Source organism: Harpia harpyja, chromosome 17, assembly GCF_026419915.1.
Source record: "Harpia harpyja isolate bHarHar1 chromosome 17, bHarHar1 primary haplotype, whole genome shotgun sequence".
Lineage (NCBI taxonomy): Eukaryota > Metazoa > Chordata > Aves > Accipitriformes > Accipitridae > Harpia > Harpia harpyja.
Genome location: NC_068956.1, coordinates 12,857,709 through 12,877,775, shown reverse-complemented (window position 1 = coordinate 12,877,775; position 20,067 = coordinate 12,857,709). Strand labels below are relative to the sequence as shown.

Genomic DNA, 20,067 nt, shown 5'->3' with positions numbered 1-20,067 from the left:
TACTGTTCTCACAGCTGACTTTTGGAAAAAATATAAAACAACAGGAGATGTCACAGGAAACAGCCATCAGTGATTCCTGAGCTCTTACCTTGAGAGCACTGATGATTTCAATCTGTTTAGCCGTATGCTTGTTACTGTGCAGAGCTATCTTCATTAGAAGAAAATACTGGATAATAAGCAACTCTTTAGTCGAAGAAATCATGATAAAACCAATGATCAGGAAGTGAAACTTTACAAATAGCCAATAGACACTTTTTAACTGTCAGACAGTTTAATAATTCGAACAAATGATTAATTGTTGGAACAAAGGGACCAGTCATTGCTTTGTCTCTTCATGTTGAACTGAAAACAGGATTTAGCTAAATGAAGTTTTAGGACTTTAGGAAGTTAAGGAATGCAAAATGAGCATGGAAGCATTCAGCAGCTGATCAGATAAACTAATGCTCCTCCTGGTCAAACTTCTGAAAGTAGAAAAGAAAAATCATCTGTAAGTTACATACCCTGGTATTTCTGTAATGCACAGTTGCCCAGATTTTGACCTCAATGACCCTATGCAAGTCCAAAGAGTGTATAGGCAATGAGTAAATTACGACATGCTTTTATCCAAGTTTCAAACTACTAGGACATGCTACATTAGTAAATATAACATTTTTTGATCTAAATTTTAGTGTCAGAAAAGACTACAAAGCCTTTTGCATGGACCAAGGAAGACATCCAGAGCCCAGATGAATTTCAGCTCTTCTCCATCTTAATTTTCTATCATTTGCCTGGTGCCAAAAAAAAATACATTGTCAAAGACTTAAATTTTTAAATTATATAAACTACTGAAATCACCAGGTTAGCATAAATAAATGTAAGTCACAATGTGCAAACAGTTTAAAAGTGTCACACATATCCAGGAGACAAAAATTACTTGTATGTCTTATAGGTAAGTACAAGAGAACTAGACTGGCTTCAGCTGACTGGCATATTTTAAGGCAGTAATCCAAAACACTTATCTACTGTTCAAAAACACTGGCTAGAAAACAAAAGATTGCATTGCACAGATGGGTAGAATATGAGTTCATGTGAAATCAGGGGAGAATAAAACCTCTCTCAACAATTAAGCATCACTTCAATCAACAGTTTCTTTTAATTTCCTTCCTGAACAAAGCTGCTTGTCACTAACACAAATCTGAGCAGGGAAAGGTGAGACAGACTGAATGGGGACCTAACTCAGCACTTTGCTGCCAGTTGGAAAATTAACTTTAGTAGATCATCAGAAGCAGGAGTTACCTCTGGTTCATAGTATGAGCTTCCACCCCTGAGCTAAAGACCTAGCAGGTCCATGAGGACTAAGTGACACCATTACAGAGAGACGGAGTGTTGAGTACAAACCTATGCAAACACTTCTCTAATCCTCAGGACTCTGGCATTGCTCCCACTGTCACAGCTCATGCCAAGAAACTTTTTTAGCTGGTAGTGGCCCTGGAAAGCACATATGCTGAGTGACTTCAGCACTATCAACTCCTAAACTAGTATGTGCGGCTGTGTGTTTCTTGTCACTTTCATCTTTCTAGAACTATCATATTGGGTTGGTGAGTGATTCAAGAAGGTTCCAATAACCTGATTTTAAGATTCCCATTCAGAAAGTACCTGTCACTCAATCCAGGCTGCAGGGAAATCAGTCAATCAAAAAATTTTCATTCAAAAAAAAAGAATGAATAGAACATTCATTTACAACATTAAAAATGGTCAAGAAGGTTCCAAAGGCTTGTTAGAGTTACATGTAAAAAAGGAATAAAAAATATATATTTAATCTCTTATTGATCCCAAGATGAAATCCATCAGGCATTTCTCTCCTTTCCAGCTTTCAGGAGACAGGTTGGAGATGTTTGTTAGGCTACAAAGTCAAGGTCTTTGTGCTTTTTTTCACGTCCCACATCTGCAGTCAGATTTTGTAGGAGAAAATCTAGGAAGCATGCTAGATTTTGAACTTCCATTAATACTTAAGGTCTGTTCAGGGGTTCATTACTGCTTAAACACTCTCCTCCTTTTTCCTGCCGTCCAGCACTGAATGATTCTTAAGGAAGCAGATTCAAACTTCTTCTCCTGAACTTCACCTCTTTGGAGTGGAACTGCTAATGTTATTTAAGCAGTTCAGTTAAGTTGTTTCCTCTGACTAAACTACTACTAACTTGCTAAATGACTGAGATAAGGCAATAGGCACATTTCACAGTGAAGTTTTTCTAGAGACCTTCTGAGAGGATATTGACTTTGTTTTAATTCTCCATGACAAGCTAACTTTTAGGTCCCCAACCCCTGCAGAGGATTCGAGAACCAGGAGTTAACTCTATACAAGGGCAGTGCAGATTTGAACAAGAAGCAGCTTACTGAGTTTCTGGCAGTGTTTCTCATGGAACTGCCAAACTCTTTTGCAAGGAACTTAAAGGGTCCAAAATACTAAGCCCACTTGGGAAGGATGTGAATCAGTGCCTTGAGTTTGTGTCTAGAAGAGGTTTCTTCAATACTAACAAGGATAGGCAGAGTGGGAGAAGAGCCTTCTGTTTTTCAGTAAATCACAACATCATAAAGAACTGCTAGAATGATGAGACCATGAAAAACATCAACAAAATCCTGGGATATACTGAGTAATGAAGGTATGTCCAGTGGTGATTTACAACTATTAATTGCACTGTGACTGACACTAGAGAAACCTCTTCTGGAGTATTGTTTACAATCCTGATGACCCATGTTCCAAATGCTGAATTCAGATTGGAGCAGATGCTGATAGAATACTATAGGGAACATGGAGCCCATCTTGTGAACAAAGAGCAAGAGAATGGATTTGCAAAAACTGACAAAATGTAAACAGAGAGGTACCCTGAGACCCATAAATATGCTTGAAGATGGGGATTAAAGAGGCAGAGAATGGTGAGCAACCTCAGAAAAAGAGGAAATGTATGTAATCTAAAGGACTGTTTTGGCAGAAATTAGGCACGTAACTGTCTTTCAATTAATTTCCTGTAGAAATTAGAAGAAAATGTATCATTAATAGAGAAAGATTTAGGACATATGTCCCAAAGGCAGTGCTGAGAGCCAAAACATATCTTGTGGTGAGATGGAGCTTGATACATTTATTGCTATATGACATGACTGCATGAAAGCATCAGAGTGGATTCAGTGGCTCAGGATGTTCCTACAGTTGAAAATTCTTAAGCAATGCAAAGATTAATTACCGTTAAGTATATTTTGTCTACAAAATTCAGTATGAGTATCACAGATTTTAAATGGGGAGAGGCAGTTAGTTTATAGATGTTGACCATGAATTGCAAGGTTTCCACAGAAGACAGTAGCAAACCAAGCATTTAATTTCATTTCACATCCTCCAAGATGTCACCTCAGAAATGTAACCACCTAAATCCACCATTTAGGCAACTCTGATGTTCTCAAAATGGCCACAAAGATGACACCTATGCTATGGTTAATAGCAGGACTTACAAAGGTACCTAAAAGCTTCTACCAGTTTATATCCAGAGTTTCTTAGACCTCAGATTCAAGGCATTAACCTATACACACTGAAACAGGATATTCAAGCACTATTTCACCTGATCGTGTAGATGTGCTCTGAAGATGTCTGAAGTCCAACACTTGCCAGACTGCAGTGAAGGAAGAAGGGAATAGCATCCTGAAGGAATGAACAGCATAAGCATGTGTACCTCCACGAATAAAGACTGTGTAGGAAATGAGATATCTGATTTTGAAAGCCAAAACTCTGTCTAATTTAGGCACCAGGTTCTCTCACTTCCGAAATGGGAACATGAATTAAAAGACTAATGGCTAATCTGGAGGTGAATTTGCCTCAGTCTCTCCAGTGGCACCTATTGCAGATAACTCTTGAGAGAAGCAAGGACTTTAGTATGGGTTTCATCACATGGGTTTATCTATATTTTACCTGACAGGACACACTGAATTTCAAACTCTTATGAGGACGTAGCTTCAGTGCCTCTCATAAGCTTCTTGCGTGCAAATCCCATCTGTTTTTACGTCAGTCAACATCACAGATCTCCAAGAGAAGAGATTTACCTGTACCCTGCCACATTCAATTGATAAGGAATAGGCTGGATGGCCACATCCAAAGAGTTACAGTCAACAGCTCAATGTCCAAATGGAGATCATTAACAAGTGGTATGCCTCAGGGGTCTGTACTGGGACCAGTACTGTTCAATATCTTTATTAATGACATAGACAGTGGGACTGAGTCCACCCTCAGCAAGTTTGCAGATGACACCAAGCTTAGTGGTGCAGTTGATTAACTGGAGGGAAGGGATGTCATCCAGAGGGACCTTGACAGGCTTGAGGTGAGAGCCTGTGTGAACCTCATGAGGTTCAACAACGTCGAGTTAATGGGATGAAATTTAACAAGTTAAAGTACTGGATTCTGCACCTAGGATGGAGTAATGCCAGGCACAAGTATAAATTAGGAGAGGAGTGGCTGGAGAGCAGCCCTGCAGAAAGGGATCTGGGGGGCTGGTCGACAGCATGCTCAATGTGAGTCAGCAGCGTGCCCTGGCAGACAAGAAGGCAAACACAGTCTTGGGGTGCATCAAACACAGCATAACCAGATGGTCAAAAGAGGTGATTATCCCACTGTATTCGGCATTGGTGTAGCCTCACCTCAAGTACTGTGTGCAGTTCTGGGCCCCACAATTTAAGAAAGGTGTTCAAGTCCTTGAATGTGTCTAGAGGAGAGCAACAAAGCTGGTGAAAGTCTTAGAAGGAATGTCCTATGAGGAGCAGCTAAGGACTTTGAGTTTGTCTAGTTTGGAGAAAAGGAGGCTGAGGGGCAACCTCATTGCTCTCTACAGCATCCTGGGGAGGGGAAGTGGAGAGGGAGGTGCTGAGCTCTTCTTCCTGGGATCCAGTGACAGGACGCATAGGAATGGTTCAAAGCTGTACCAGGGGAGGTTTAGACTGGACATTAGGAAGTATTTCTTTACTGAGGGGGTGGTCAAACACTGGAACAGGCTTCCTAGAGAGGTGGTCAATGTCCCAAGGCTGTCAGTGTTTAAGAGGCATTTGGACAATGCCCTTAATAACATGCTTTAACTTGGTCAGCCCTGAAGTGGTCAGGCGGTTGGTCTAGATGATCATTGTAGGTCCCTTCTAACTGAAATACTCTAGTTCTATTCTATTCTATTCTATTCTATTCTATTCTATTCTGTAAGTGCAGGGTCCTGCACCTGGGTCGAGGCAATCCCCAGTATCATCATATGGGTGATGAATGGATTGAGAACAGTCCTGTGAAGAAGATCTTGGGATGGACCTACTCATGGATGAAAAATTGGACATGAGCTGGAAATGTGCGCTTGCAGCCCAGAAAGCCAACCATATCCTGGGCTGTATAGAAAGAATGGTGGCCAGCAGGTCAACAGAGATGATTCTCCCCCTCTACTTTGCTCTCATGAGACTCCACCTGCAGTGCTGCATCCAGTTCTGAGGTCCCCAACACATGGAAGATATAGACCTGTTAGAGTGGCTCCAGAGGATGGCCACAAAAAGATGATCAGGGGGCTAGAACACCTCTCCTAAGAGGAAAGGCTGAGAAAGTTGGGGTTGTTCAGCCTGGAGAAGAGAAAGCTCCAGGGAGACCTTATTGCAGTCTTTCAATACTTAAAGGGAGTTTATAAGAAGGATGGAGAGAGACATTTTACCAGGGCCCATAGTGACAAGACAAGGGGTAACAGAGAAGAGGGTAGGTTTAGATTAGATAAAAGGAAGAAATTTTTTACAATGAGGGTGGTGAGACACTAGAACAGGTTGCCCAGAGAAGCAGTGGATGCCCCATCACTGGAAGTTTTCAAGGTCAGGTTGGATGGGACTTTAAGCAACCTGATCTAGTCAAAGTTATCCCTGCTCCTGACAGGAGGGTTGGAACTAGATGAGCTTTGCAGGTCCCTTCCAACCCAAAACATTCCATAATTTGATAATTCTGTGAAAGAACTTCTGTGATTTTCCTCTTCACAAGCAGAGACCTGGAGCTCATGCTCATTTGAAGCATGCATTGCTGCTGAGTGCATTCCAGGCTTCTCTGCAGAAGACAGTTAGCTTACCTCAAAACTCATTTTGAGGATTCTCCCACTACATGACAGGGTGGATGGGGGGGTATTTTTATTCCAGTGTCTTTCTGGCAGCCATTCCACATGGTGCCTAAATACACAAAACAAAACCTTTGATGCCTAGACATCCACTGACAAGTGGTGCTCCCAAGCAGCAGTTGGTTAGGTGCCAAGTCTGCTTCTTCAGTATTCTCACCTTGGATATCTCAGGATGTCAAGTCTGATAACTTTGGAGAACTTGTCCTTAAGTATGAAAGAGCACTTTTCGAACCTCATGCTACCTTCAGAAGGAAGGTACTCTCTTCCTAGTTGCCACTACTCATTTCCAGCCCTCCCTTTCATTAGGTCCTATAATAGTGAGTAAGCTGGTTCCACAAACTAATCTAAAGGAAGGCTTTTTCTTGATGGCTTACATCTACATCACATCATCAAGCTAAACTAATTTCTTTTATGGCTACATGAACATGAGATTTGCAAGAGAAGCTAAAGAGACAGAACCTATGGTGACAAGGCCAACCCTTTTTGACATCACCCTTCAGTAACACAGCATAAGGCATACCATCAGCTAACAGGTTAATTCTCCCAGTGTCCTAACTGGAGAACTGATTATCTAATCCAAGGCTGAGAACTGATAACCTAATTCAAAGCTGAGGGTCCCATTGCAAGGCTCATTTGCACAGCCTCTCAAAAGCTTTGACACTCCTTGCCTTTGGAGCTTAGACATAATTGTGTCATGAAAGGAGTAAATAGGAAATGTAAGATTTCTAGAAAAGTTCCATGCTAAGGACAGCCTCAGAACAGAAATTTAAAACTACACAAAGTTGTGTAGGTCTTGTTATGGCTTTACTGTAGGTAATAATATAAAGAAAAGCAGGATATATTATGGGCATATTTACTTAGTTGTCATCTACCAGAATGCTTTTCCAACCCACAGTTCTTCTTGTGTCTGAGCACTGGAAAAAACCTGAAGGATGTTAGTTGTGCTGGTATAATGTCTAGGCATTTTTCAAAATAATTTTCCAGCCATAACTGTGGAAAGCCTCAGCCACTTTCAGAATGATGCACTCTGCAGATGGGAAAGATATGTTTGTTCACCTAATAGATTTATGCTGGCTACAGGTAGCCAAAAATGTAGATAGTTCAGGCACCTGGAAATCTTCTAATTACCTGTATCACCAATGTTTTCAGGAGTTTGTATGAAGAGATTGGAAAAGAGTACCGCCAATGGCCATTTAAGGAAACTTCTGCCTTTAGCTATGATGGGCTCATTCGTCATTTTCCAGTATGTCCTCTGAAATAAAAGGGACTGCTCATCTAGTAAAAAATTTTTTTCCAGCAGAGTTATTCCTCCACTGAAGCAGCTACCCATGTAGTTACTTTTGATTTTTTCACTGTAGATTTAGATGCAGAGCTGTAGATTATCTCGTGGAGGGTTTTGTTCATTCTTGTTGGGGTTTTTTTCTAAATTCTTAAAAGAGACAAAATCCACAGAGTGAATCAAATCACAAAGGATTTTAACAGCTACAATTGAATAGGCAGTTTAGGAAACAGGTAAGATTTTCTTTTTGTATTAATATAATAGTTTGCAATCCTTATTTATGTGATGGGAAGAAGTAAGCTTGCAGATAAGGCACTAGATTCAAAAGATGTGGGCCTCATCGCCTACACATTGCATAGACTCCCTGTCAAAGACTGCTAGAGCATATTACTGAACTGCCAGAAAGTAGAATCAGTTCTTAAAAGGTGGGACCACAGCAATTTTGGTGTCCTAATCACTGTGAGAAAATACGGAGAAGAGGCTAAATGAGGGAAATTGTGCATACTTTCACTTCATCTGAGGACGTCCACAGCTGAGATTGTCACATTAAAATTTAGAAAAGTACATTATTGGCATTTACATTTTAGCTTTATAATCAAGGGAGAGATATAGGCACTTTACATTATTTGGGGGGGATAGGTATGTTTCCGGATGAGATGAATCTTGTCCTAAGCTTCTCTGTTTCTCTGTGTTTACTATAAAGATATCCAAGCCAACAAGCCCAGATGTAGATGTTGACACTGGTCTGATACATACCATTCTCTGAGTCCAACCCTGCCTCTGCATTTTGGGCTGAGTAAGCAGCCATCCACATCACAGAGGCTAACACAGTCTTTCATCTCTACATCTGGCCAGAGAACACGTATAACTGTTGGTTCTCTCCCGGATCTGTGTGCTGCTGGATCGCTGGCACAACGCTACTCAGAACCCTTCCTTCCAAAGCTTTGAGGTACACTTCAGGAAAACGCTTTTATCCATAGTGTCATTCAGAGAAAGTGGTAGTGTCTGACCACTTTCTGAAGAGCAACACACAACCTAAGTTCATCATCCATACTCTTGGGGGAAGCAATGGCTGGTCCATGTGACATGTAGGTATTACTGTTCCTTAAAAAAAATATATCTAAAAAAAAAAGCAAACAGAGTTTACAGAGACAGTGGCTTGTCATTCTGAGAAATCAACAACTTCTTTTTCTAAGGAGACCATGCAAGACCGTTTAGAAAAATTACAGGGGAGTAGAAACTTAATGACTTCTGTTTTGTCTCTATATTATTTAAGTAAAATTTATTGATTTAGAAGAGTCTAGTTTCCAGATCTGCTGACCTTTCACCTGGCATGAAGGTGCAGAAAGTCTGTTGTGGAGGCACAGGGTCTGGTTCAGAGAGTCCATACCCTAATATCTTTTCTTGGGTCTGGATAGAAGAAATGTTTTCTACCATTCTGTATATCCCAGGAAATCTTTTCCAAATATTTATGCATTGTCATGACAATATTGAAATTAAATGTTATGTTCCTCAACCCTCCAGTAGAGACAAAGAAATCAGAAAAAAATGAAATGAAACAAGGAAACACAATTCAGTCATATTAACTGCTTTCTGCTTTACCAGCTTATCATTGCTCCAGAGAATAGTGTCATACGGCTGTTTCAAGCATTTAACAGCACAAAAGTGAATACTAGGAGATTTCCTTAAAAGTAGCAAAAAAATCTTAACAGTCCAGTTTTTCTGAAGAGCTAACAAAAAACACTGGTGCTTAATCTGCTGTGATACATAAGCACACCCAATGCAATTATGCATATGAGTATAGTTCTAAGGTACCTGTCAGTAATACATTGCTCTTGAACAGAGGTGAAGTAATGGAGGTTAATTCAGCAGCAGCACCATCCTTCCTTAAAGTTATTCGTGCTCTCCCTAGAGACTGTTATTTCGGCTTTTGATAATATGAATCCAAAAGTGATGTGAGGGATGGGTGTCCTGGCCTTCCTGCTCAGCACAGGTTTGAACATTTGCTGCTGGCTTTTCTAAGCTCTTGTTATACTTCCCCATGACCATGGAGATTGTACTGGGTTGGCCCCAGCTAGCAGGAAAACTCCCACCCAGCCACTTGTTCATGCCCCACCTCAGTGGGACAGGGGAGAGAAAATAGGAAAAATAGGACTCAGAATTCTTGTGGGTTGAGATAAAGACAGGGAGATCACTTATCATTGTGGGAAAAACAGACTGAACTTGGGGAAAATTAGTTTAATTTATTACCAATTAAAATAGTTTGGGGTAGAAAGAATCAAAATGACAAGCTTTGAAACATCCCCTTTCCCGGGCTTGACTTCACTCCTTCACTCCAGACCCCTCTACCCCTCCAAGTGGTGAACAGGGGATGGAGACTGGGGGCTTACAGTCAGTACATCACTGTTTCTTTCTGCCGCTCCTTCCTTCTCACAGTTTTCCTCTGCTCCAGCATGGGTTCTCCCTTCCTTCACTTCCTCCTCCTCCTCCTGAAACTCTATATTGAAACTCAGTACTTTTACTTCCCTTTATAGTTAAAATTTCCTGCATTATCTCTACTAAGAACTATGGTACCAGAATATTTATTAAAATATTAATTAGAAACATTTTCCCCCCATATCATCATTGAACTTTAGTACAAACATTTAAAGAGGAATTATTGTAGGATACTTTGTGCCACAGATACTTTTACTATTAGTTCAAGCTGTTGTAGAAGTTAAGGTACCAACTGGCTTGAGATCTCTCAGTAGATAAGAGAATAGGGATCTATGGTGCAAAATACTCCCCTGCAAGCCATAAGCTTTTTTTCATTAAAAAATTTTTTAAAAGGTAGAAAGCTTAGATTGTGTAAAAAAGTTAGACCTTCCTAAACATCTGAAGAGAGAGCTTCAAAACCTGTCATACAAGAAGCTGTATTACAGCATCCAGAAGAATGGGATCCACGGGAGCCCAACAGGGTGGGTTGCAGCTTCCAGCTGTTTCCATTGCCAGTTTAGTCAATGCCAAATGTAGGTTCTGAGTTTAGATTCAAATTCCAGAACTGCTAAGTCCAGAAGCATAAGGATCTCTAATAAGTTCTGATTCATATGTACCAACACAGTACAGATCTCTCAGATACCTTTTGTTATTCAATTAAAAAAAAGTCTCATTCAGAAATAGCTTCTATTAACCTTAGTAAAGTTTTATGTAGGTTTAAAAATTAATAACGATCAAATTGGAAATGACTAGTGATTTTTGGTGTCTCTATTTTTAGATATTCACCTTGAGAAAAACTTTAGGGGACATGAAAATGCTGATTACCTGTTTCTGATAACCTTGTGTTAAAAAACGTACCCACTGATAAGCCCAAGGCTCTCTCACAGTCTTTTGCAAACAGTTCTTTTGTATAGCTGTTATTAAAATGATACACTAAATTTCAGGTGCAACATATTTCCTCAATAATACTTTATTCCTCCTGTTACGAATATAGCAGCCTTCCAGTATTTAAAGGGAGCCTACAAGAAAGCCGGAGAGGGACCTTTTACAAGGACATGTAGTAATATGACAAGGGGTAATGGTTTTACACTGAAAGAGGGTAGATTTAGATTAGATGGAAGGAAGAAATTCTTTATTGTGAGGGCAGTGAGGCACTGGAACAAGTTTCCCAGAGAAGTTGTGGATGCCCCATCCCTGGGAACATTCAAGTCCAGGCTGGATGGGGCTTTGAGCAACCTGGTCTAGTGGAAGGTGTCCCTGCCCATGGCAGGGGGGGTGGAACTGGATGATCTTTAAGGTCCCTTCCAACTCAAACCATTCTATGATTCTGTGATTCTATGTCTGGTTACTTCTGCTGGTTGCAAGCTACCAAAGATTTGTTGCTTCTGTGTTTGCATTCTCCAAGTTATAATGATACTCTACTGAAACTGCTTAAGTGGACTAGATATATCAAGGTACCTTTTCTCCTGGAGGAAATCAGTTCAACATCTTTGATTTACACCAGAATAAGCCCTAAAATCAGGTTATATGGCAACTACTGCTCTTTACTTACGGTGTCTGTTACTATTTGCAGAAGCAAAGTACATGATACGTTTGACACAAGTTGTCCTTGACAAATCTCTATCTGCTGCTCATCTCCTTGTTATTTTCCAGATACTTACAAATAATCATATTATGTGCTCCCCCCCCCCGGAGATTGAGTTTAAGCTGTCTGGTCCATAATTCCATTCTTAGCCACTTTAAGAAGAGTGCCACAGTTTCACTCTTTTCCACATTTCTTCTATCATCACACCCATCTTCCACAAAATTCTGAAAGCTAAACACTAATAGTCCTCAAGCTACATAAATATTTTTTCAAATACCTGAGGATTAAATTCATAATGCCAAGCTGTCTTAAAATATCAATTTAAGAACATAATTTAATCTACCTTTTCCCTATTCTAAGTCAGAAATCCATGCTTTTTCACTGAGTATTGTTTGTGCTCACTTCCTCCTACTGTTGGCATTTTTAGTGAAGACTAGCACAAACACCAAACATTGAACATTAAGCTGTTCTTGGCATCATTTGTTGATAGCTTTCAATCAGCTGTGAAGCAGATCAAAAATTCTCTTCCTTCTTACCACAGGCAGAGAATTATATTTCTTACTTTTAATTTCTCTTGCTACTTATTTCACAGTCTCTGTTTTGACCTTTGTAATTTTGTCACTGGAAACTGACTCTTTTTTCCTGTGTTTGAAGTTGGCTCACGAGTTAACCAAGTTGACCACTTACTACACTTCTTGTCCTTACTCTCTGTTGGGATAGTTTGCATTGTTGTAATATCATTTTCTCAGAGAAACTGCCAGCTCTCTTCATTCCTTTTCCATTAAAATTGCATCCTTGGAGACTGCATTTATCACTTCTCTGAGTTTGTACAAGGAACATGTACATTGAAGCATCAGCTTCAGAACCTAGCAAAAAGCTGCTAGTAATAGATAATGTAGGAGGAGTATATTGCACATAGCAAGCTGGAGGATCATTAAGGGAAGAGTAAGTGAAGAGAGGAAAAAAGGAAATCTCAACGGGCCTTCAGTGCTATATATACATACTCCAATCCTATATATCACGTGTGGTACATGTATTAAAGAGAGAGCTTGCCAGAATTAGATCTTTGGGGGTTTCACTAACAGTGAGGACATGTGTTTGGACATATATCAGTATAGCTCTGGTGCATATACCATCAGATCTGGAACCTTACAGAAGCCTACTCACAACATCTGGCCCATTACAATAGAAATAAAAAAAAAAAAAAAAAGAAACCTATTGTCAAAGCTCAGTACTTTTATGAGTGCTGAGTTTTAGTGTCAATCTCCACATTCCCCACTACATTTACCTCTTTATATTCTACCACCAGACCCATGAAGTTATTGAAAAATCCTTCTTTGCTTTCAAACCTTCATTTTGTGTTGTGTTTTTACCTCACCAAATGCTGACATGCTCAGCTGTCAACAGCTGTTAAATGAGAAATTTGCAGAACCAAGCAGTGTACTCAATCAGGATTTTATAAACTTCAAAAAGAAGAGGTTTCAGTTCAATGACTTCAATATTACGTATGGAGAGTATCTTAAGGTAAGGGGAGATCAGGCTGACAGATATTTTGGGTATGTGGAAGCTGCTTTTGCACTATCTTCCATTCAATATGTGGAACAATTGATTGCAACAGGACCCAGTGAAGCCAGGTAGACATTTATATGTTTCTTTTGTCATTGCAGGGCTTTCTCATGATTATACATTTCTGACTACAGTCCAACCATCACAGTATCACACCAGCAAAGGGAATTTGCTCTTTCCTGCTGTGTGCCAGACTTCTCATACCCGAGCTATCACACATCCAAGGATTGTATACACTGTCTTTACAATAGTATCATGCTGACCAGACACACTGACTTTTAGCAGCAGTTGAGAACAGACAGACTCCCCTACTGGGTAGGCTTAAAATGGTGTATAAAGAAGGCTTAAAGCCCTACGGGTTGGTCTGGACAGAGAGTTGTGAATTATATATGTGATTAAAACTGTGTACTTGCAAAAAAAATATAAGTTACCCAAAATGTTTAAAGGCAAAACTCATTCATTTTATTCAGCTCAGCAGCCTGACAATTTGGAAAGGAAAAAGAAAATTTTGTCCAGCACAGAGAAACTACAAAACATATTTGAAAGCAAAAGAAGGGGCTCAGCCCTTCTCTAAACAGCAACCACTGTTGATTTGTGGCAAGAGTTACCATAGAAGCAGGATCAATACAAACTTTCCATGACAAAGAAGCTAGATCAGAGCTTATGCCCAGTGCCTACAATGTGATGAAGACAAAGTCATTCCTCCCTCCTGCACCAACCATGGGACTGTCTCTAGGACACTATGCATCTGCTTGTGTCATCTTCAGGTCCTATGTGGAAGGAAGACCAACCCTCTGCTGAAATGCACACACTGAACAGTTACAGTACTTAAGATGGTTTGGACATTAAACGCTCATATTCTGCCCTTTCAAATCACCTCCAACAACATCATCATCTAATCACTGGAACATTTATAACTTTTCAGCTCCCTTACTGGCTTATTGTTTTGAGGTACCCTCCCATCCATTGTGCCTTTGCACCTGACAGTTTTTCAGGACAAGCAGGATTACCTGTTTTCAGGTAGTCCTGCTTTCAGGACTGCCCTTGTCACTATCTGGGTGCCCATTATCTGCTCAAATGATCCTGTTTTCCGGAGTCTGACACTGTGCTACTTTGCTGCCAATATCATTGGCATTATACCTCTTCTCATTGAACGTGCCTCATCTGCTAACACCTCCCACATCCACAATAGTTATGGGACTAACACACCTCACTATCAAATTAGGTAGGGCCAGTCACTTAAAAATTATTACAGGCGGTCACAGGTCCAGCACAGCACACTGGGGGACGTGTTTGTATTCTCCACCCATTTCCTAGCTCAGGCTTGTTTAACACAGGGCATCCGATGCTTGCATGGACAAAATGTTCATTTATACTGAGTATAACTGTACACTTAGCACTGTGCTTTTGTTACTGCAACTTGATTTCCAGGTAGCTTACTAACCTAATTGTAATTTATAGACCAAATATTTCAACTTAACAAAAATCACATCTCTCTGTTTTTCTCAGATGAAATATAAAGTTAATTTAGTCTTTGGGGTAATAAGGTAACTTCTAATATCAGCATATTCCTAGTTCATTTACTTACACATAGTATGCTTTTTAGGCCTAAATTTTCTCCCACTTGCTTTTCTGAAAAGGTAAAAATCTCAGCATGATAACTGCATTGCGTTCATGCTGCAACATCAAAAATAATTTCTTTGCTTAAAATTCTACTTTAATACTTTTGTACTGGAGACTCAGAAATGACAAATGTAATTAAAGCTTTGCTTTAAAATACTTCTCAGAGCTTATTGGTAGTGCGAAGTACTTCCCCTGCTGTCTGAGTATTCTGACAGCTGTGCTGAGTGAAATCAGGTTAGTTTTCTCTTAAGTGCAAAAATAAAGATTTCTACTTTTGTTGGAAGTGTAACAAGCTAGTGAAAATAACACTGGGCACCAAGCCAAGCTATTTTAAAAGAGCACACAACACAATAATTTAGTGTCACAAAAAAGGTATTTGTATTGTACTTACACTATTCTACTTCCTCTGGTACATATCCATCCCTGCTACATTTTTTAGGTTTAGCATGCTGTAATTTCATAATGTATATCTTTGATAAAGTAACTAACTGATCTTGGGAACAAAGATGCACAATATTCTGAACCTACCCAGGCTGCAGCAAAATCTTTGATAAATGCCACATGAAAAATTCCTAATGAACATAGATGGAGGGAATAAAAGAAGCCACAAAAACAAGTAAAGAAGGTTTTGCAACAGTGGTGTTGCAAAGGGGGGGTTACTGAACTAAGACTACCGGTGGAGGAATGGTCTTGCGACTTACTGAGTATTTTCATTAATGAACTTTGGCACAAAAAGTAGGACTATTCTAATGAAATTTGTCACTGAAGCAAATCTGAGAGGCGTTATCAATAGCAAAGAAGATCAAGATAAACACAGAGGAAGCAATGGATGACCTTGAAGACTTAGACTACAATTTGAATGATATTCCGCAATAGAAAAAAACCAAAGGACTAAACCAAAGATTCCTGCTATAAAATCACTTTGAAATACAAAAGGACAAAAGGACCAGGGGCTTTGCCAGTTACAGAATGACTACAATGTGATGTGCCTGCAAAAAGGCATAGCGGATAAAATATTCCAGTAGATCTAGGGCCATTATACAAGGTCTTTGCAAGCGTCACAGGGGATACTGTATTGCACTTGGCTGAAGAGGTGTGTTCAGGCCAAACAAGTGAACAGAAATGTTGCTAGGATGATCAGGCAAACAGACATCCCATTAATTTTGGAGAAAACTGGCTGGTTTAGTGGAACCATAATTGTTCTCTAGAAAATACCAGACTAACACAACAAAAAACAAACTCCAAAAGAGAAGTATGTATTGTAAAGGACAGTTTTGGAATAAGTCCCATTTGGTTGAATATTAAACAATATTTTGCCTTAAGAAGGAGATTCTGGAACAAATCTCCTAAGGAGTAGGGGAAGGAACATAAAAAGTACCTAGTCCAAAAGTGACAGGGTAAATTTATATGTGGAGTCATGTTCTGTGTATCCACAACATAGCGGAAAACTACATCCAGTGACTATGGTCACTGGGTCAGAAGCTGGTCATGGATGAAGAATTGTGATCTGCTCTTTCTCCCAATATATTCTTGCTCAGTCTTCTTTGTAGGAAACTATTTGTCTCTGAGGCCTATCTCAACAGATACAGCTTGAGAGTCCTGGAAATGAACAGAAGTCACTCCTAAGAAAAAAACACAAGTCCCATCACCATAAATGGGATCCTCCAGCACTAAACATTTTCGTCATCACAGCCTCATGTTGTCATTTCAAACCACAAGCTTCTCACTGATCATTTCCAAGTCTGTTATTTCCTCCTGTGCATGCATGTGGACAATTTACATAATAAGGAGGACGTTTCACTTAAAATCATAGCATGATAGAATAATTCAGGTTCAGAGGGACATCAGGAGTTTCCTTGCCACCTGCTCAAAGCAGAGGTAACTATGGTGGTACCTGCTCAGGACCTTGCCAAATCCTGGCTATCTGCAAGGATGGAGGCTTGTTCTCAGCTAGCTCTCCAGACCCTTGTTCCAGTATTTGATCACCATCAAGATTTTTTTTTCCTAATATCCAATCAGAATTTTATTTGATTTTATCAATTTTTTATTTATTTCTCTTTCTTCTTTTCTTGTGCACATCTGAGATGATTTTGATTCCTTTTTCTCCATACCCATTAGCAGAAGAGCCATAGAACCAAAAATAATATTTCTGTACTGGACTATTTCCCTTATTATAAACTGATTTTGTCTTTAAATTAACTCTTGTAGTTTTTTACGGTGGAGTAGGCCCAGAAATCTACTCAATTCATCATTCAATATTATTATACACAAGACTATTTGAAAGAAGTTTTTGGTTTTGCAGATGGCTTTAATTCCTTTCAGCTGGTTCTGTTTTGTGTTTAGAACAATGGGTACAGTATAAATATCCTTACTTGTTTTGTTAGATCTAGCAATAGGTTTTGTCCATAAACCTTGATGTATAAGAAAAATTATTATTTTTAAATTAATGTTGAGTTGTTGGTGGGTTTTTAATAATAATTGTAATGAAAAATAACTACTTAGATATATTTTTATCCTTGTGATTTTTAGTTTTAGGCCTCCAGAACTAGGAAGAGATGTGGCAACTATGGTAAAGGCAAACATTTGAGTTATTGAACCATCACTGTATTCAATTTTATTTGACAAATAATTCAAATGTTCAACCCAGAACAATTCCTAAATATCAGCATTCACAGAAAACGAGATTGTTCCATCACAAAAAGGCCACTTTGAATGACTACTGCAGGTCACTTAAATTTTTCATCCAGTGAATCAGAAAGCATTTATGTCTTTGTGATACAATCTCCTCATGACATCATTGACATTTACAAGTTGTGAATTTCTGCCAGGCATACCTGAGTTGCTCCATAAAGGATACTGTGTAATTATTGTCATTCCTTCAATTTACAGTTATTAGTTTGCTCTCAATGGACATGTAAGAATTCCTTTAGATAATATTCACTTTCATTCGAAGAAGATCACGGTATAAACTTACTCAAAAAAATAAGAAAATTATATTGTCCTGGTTTCAGCTGGGACAGAGTTAATTTTCTTTCTAGTAGCTGGTATAGTGCTATGTTTTGGATTCAGTATAAGAATGTTGATAACACACTGATGTTTTCAGTTGTTGCTAAGTAGTGTTTAGACTAAAAGTCAAGGATTTTTCAGCCTCTCATGCCCAGCCAGCAAGAAAGCTGGAGGGGCACAAGAAGTTGGGAGGGGACACAGCCAGGGCAGCTGACCCAAACTGGCCAAAGGAATATTCCATATCATGTGACATCATGCCCAGTATATAAACTGGAGGGAGTTGACTGGGAGGGGTGGATCGCTGCTCAGGGACTAACTGGGCATCAGTCGGCAAGTGGTGAGCAATTGCATTGTGCATCACTTGTTTTGTATATTCCAGTTATTTTATTATTATTAATGCCATTTATTATTATTATCATCATCATCATTATTACTTTCTTCCTTTCTGTCCTGTTAAGCTGTCTTTATCTCAACCCATGAGGTTTACTTTTATTTTTTCCCAATTCTCTCCCCCATCCCACTAGGTGGGGTGGGGACTGAGCGAGCGGCTGCGTGGTGCTTAGTTGCTGGCTGGGGTTAAACCACAGCAGATATTCAGAGGAATCAGTTTTCTCTTTTGAAATGAAAGGCAAAGTGCCAATCGAACAGAAAGTAAACGTTTAATCTGACTACTGAAGTCAAAATACAAAAGGAGAGCAGTGGGTGGAGATAAAGACAGGAGAGGTTAACAGCTCTTATAGGTCATCTTTGGGCCCCCTTTGAAGGAGTAAGGCTCTGGAGAGTAATTTTCTCCCTAAAATCTGAGAATAGTATGGAAGAAAAAAGAAACAAACCTGACTTGAAAAAATAGGAATAAATGCCAAATCTCAGCATTCAGGGTCTCTGGAAGGAGCACTGTCCTGTTATTACTTAGAATGGACGAGAAGAAGTAATCTAAGAATATTTTCTCCAGTTTCTTGAGCCTTGGAGATCTTTTCCTTTGATATGAACCCCTCCACATCTGTCAAAGACCCTCTTTACAGAATGGGATAAAGGATATTTTTTATTCTACCCATTAATCCTTAGATTGAAGCTGCCACAGACTTCTGCTGCTGAAGGATTTTTTCCTCTTCTTAGGACCAGCACGAGAACCAAATTTCTTTTCTTTTCATTGAGGTGTAACAGATATGCAAGCAAGGCCACGATATGATAGACAGACATCTAGAAATTGGAATTAGATCTCTTGCAAAGGTGTAGTGGTTGATATGACATCTGGCTAAATGTGAAATTGGGTTTCCAAAGATCGTCCTGCTCTTAGTTCCTCTGTCAACAGTTAGATTTTATCTGAGTTCGCATATAGCTCATTGACTCACTGTTAATGTCAGTTGTTGCTTCACTAATCCTGCAACTCCAATTTTGCAGCTCCCTTGTGTGCTGCCCTTTATCTGGTCACTGAATCTCAGGTTCTCTCAGAAGCTCTCAGTCCTGCAAGTGAAATAAATATGTTCTGCATCTGAAAAGGAGAGTGGCAGAAAGAGGAATGACCTTTGGCCAATGCACCTTCTATAATCCCATTAATAAAAACCCAGAAGACAAGCAAAAGAAGAAAAGCTTTGCACTCATCTGCATGAAAATATGTCCTCAACCATCTGCAAGAATTGTTTTCTTCCAGTTTTCATAGATGCATGCAGAGCTACTATATACTAACCTTACGCCAGAAGCATACAAAAATTAAAAGTATTCTGACCTTTCTCCAGGTGACAGTGCACCAGTGAGAGTGCAACTCCATCTGACAAGCATAATAAACAAAAAACCTGAAGTATGCATTGCCAACCCAGCAACCTACCCAAAGATGTGCAAAACAAGAAATTTTGCCCTTACCCAGACCAACAGGGAAGATAACTTTCAAAGCCAAGAACCATTTGTGAGGCATACCTTGTTTGCAGATGTTTTCCATTTAAAACCATAAGGACTCCTGCGTGAACAATGCCAGAGCTATGATAATATTGCACACATGCTGGATTTCTTTTTCTTTTGGAGAATGCTGAACTGTTTAAAAAACAAACACAAAACAACCCACACAGCGACTCTAGACCTCAGATTAAAAACTCCTATGGTAAAAGATAATAATTACTGTTGTCAGTCATGAACCTTGATAAAGCAGACAGAAATGATAGGGCCCTTTAATTCATGTTAATTAATGAGCTGTGGGATGCTTTTCATTTCATAATAACTGGAAACAATAGGAAGCCACCAGCCAAAGCAGTAGTTTGTATAGCAAAGCTAAGGGGTGGTCTCTGGGGATTTGGCTTCCTTTCAGGTGCAGATCTCAATGCAGACTTGCCCATTGGTCATGGCGCACACAAACTCAGGTGCAGGTTTGAGCAGACCTCCAGATTCAGGGGAAAAACTCATTT

At 39.5% G+C, this 20,067-nt stretch overlaps 1 long non-coding RNA gene across 2 annotated transcripts; it reads right to left on the bottom strand.

Moving 5' to 3' along the window:
• Positions 1–267: 267 nt before the first annotated feature.
• Positions 268–19,713, bottom strand: LOC128153470 (uncharacterized). Of its 2 annotated transcripts, XR_008238968.1 has the most exons (3): positions 19,586–19,713; positions 9,807–9,911; positions 268–461 (listed from the first exon to the last, which is right to left on the bottom strand). It is a non-coding gene; the product is annotated as an uncharacterized LOC128153470 (long non-coding RNA). The 2 variants fall into 2 exon arrangements; XR_008238967.1 differs by lacking the exon at positions 268–461 and having other exon boundaries at positions 9,640–9,911.
• Positions 19,714–20,067: the final 354 nt, after the last annotated feature.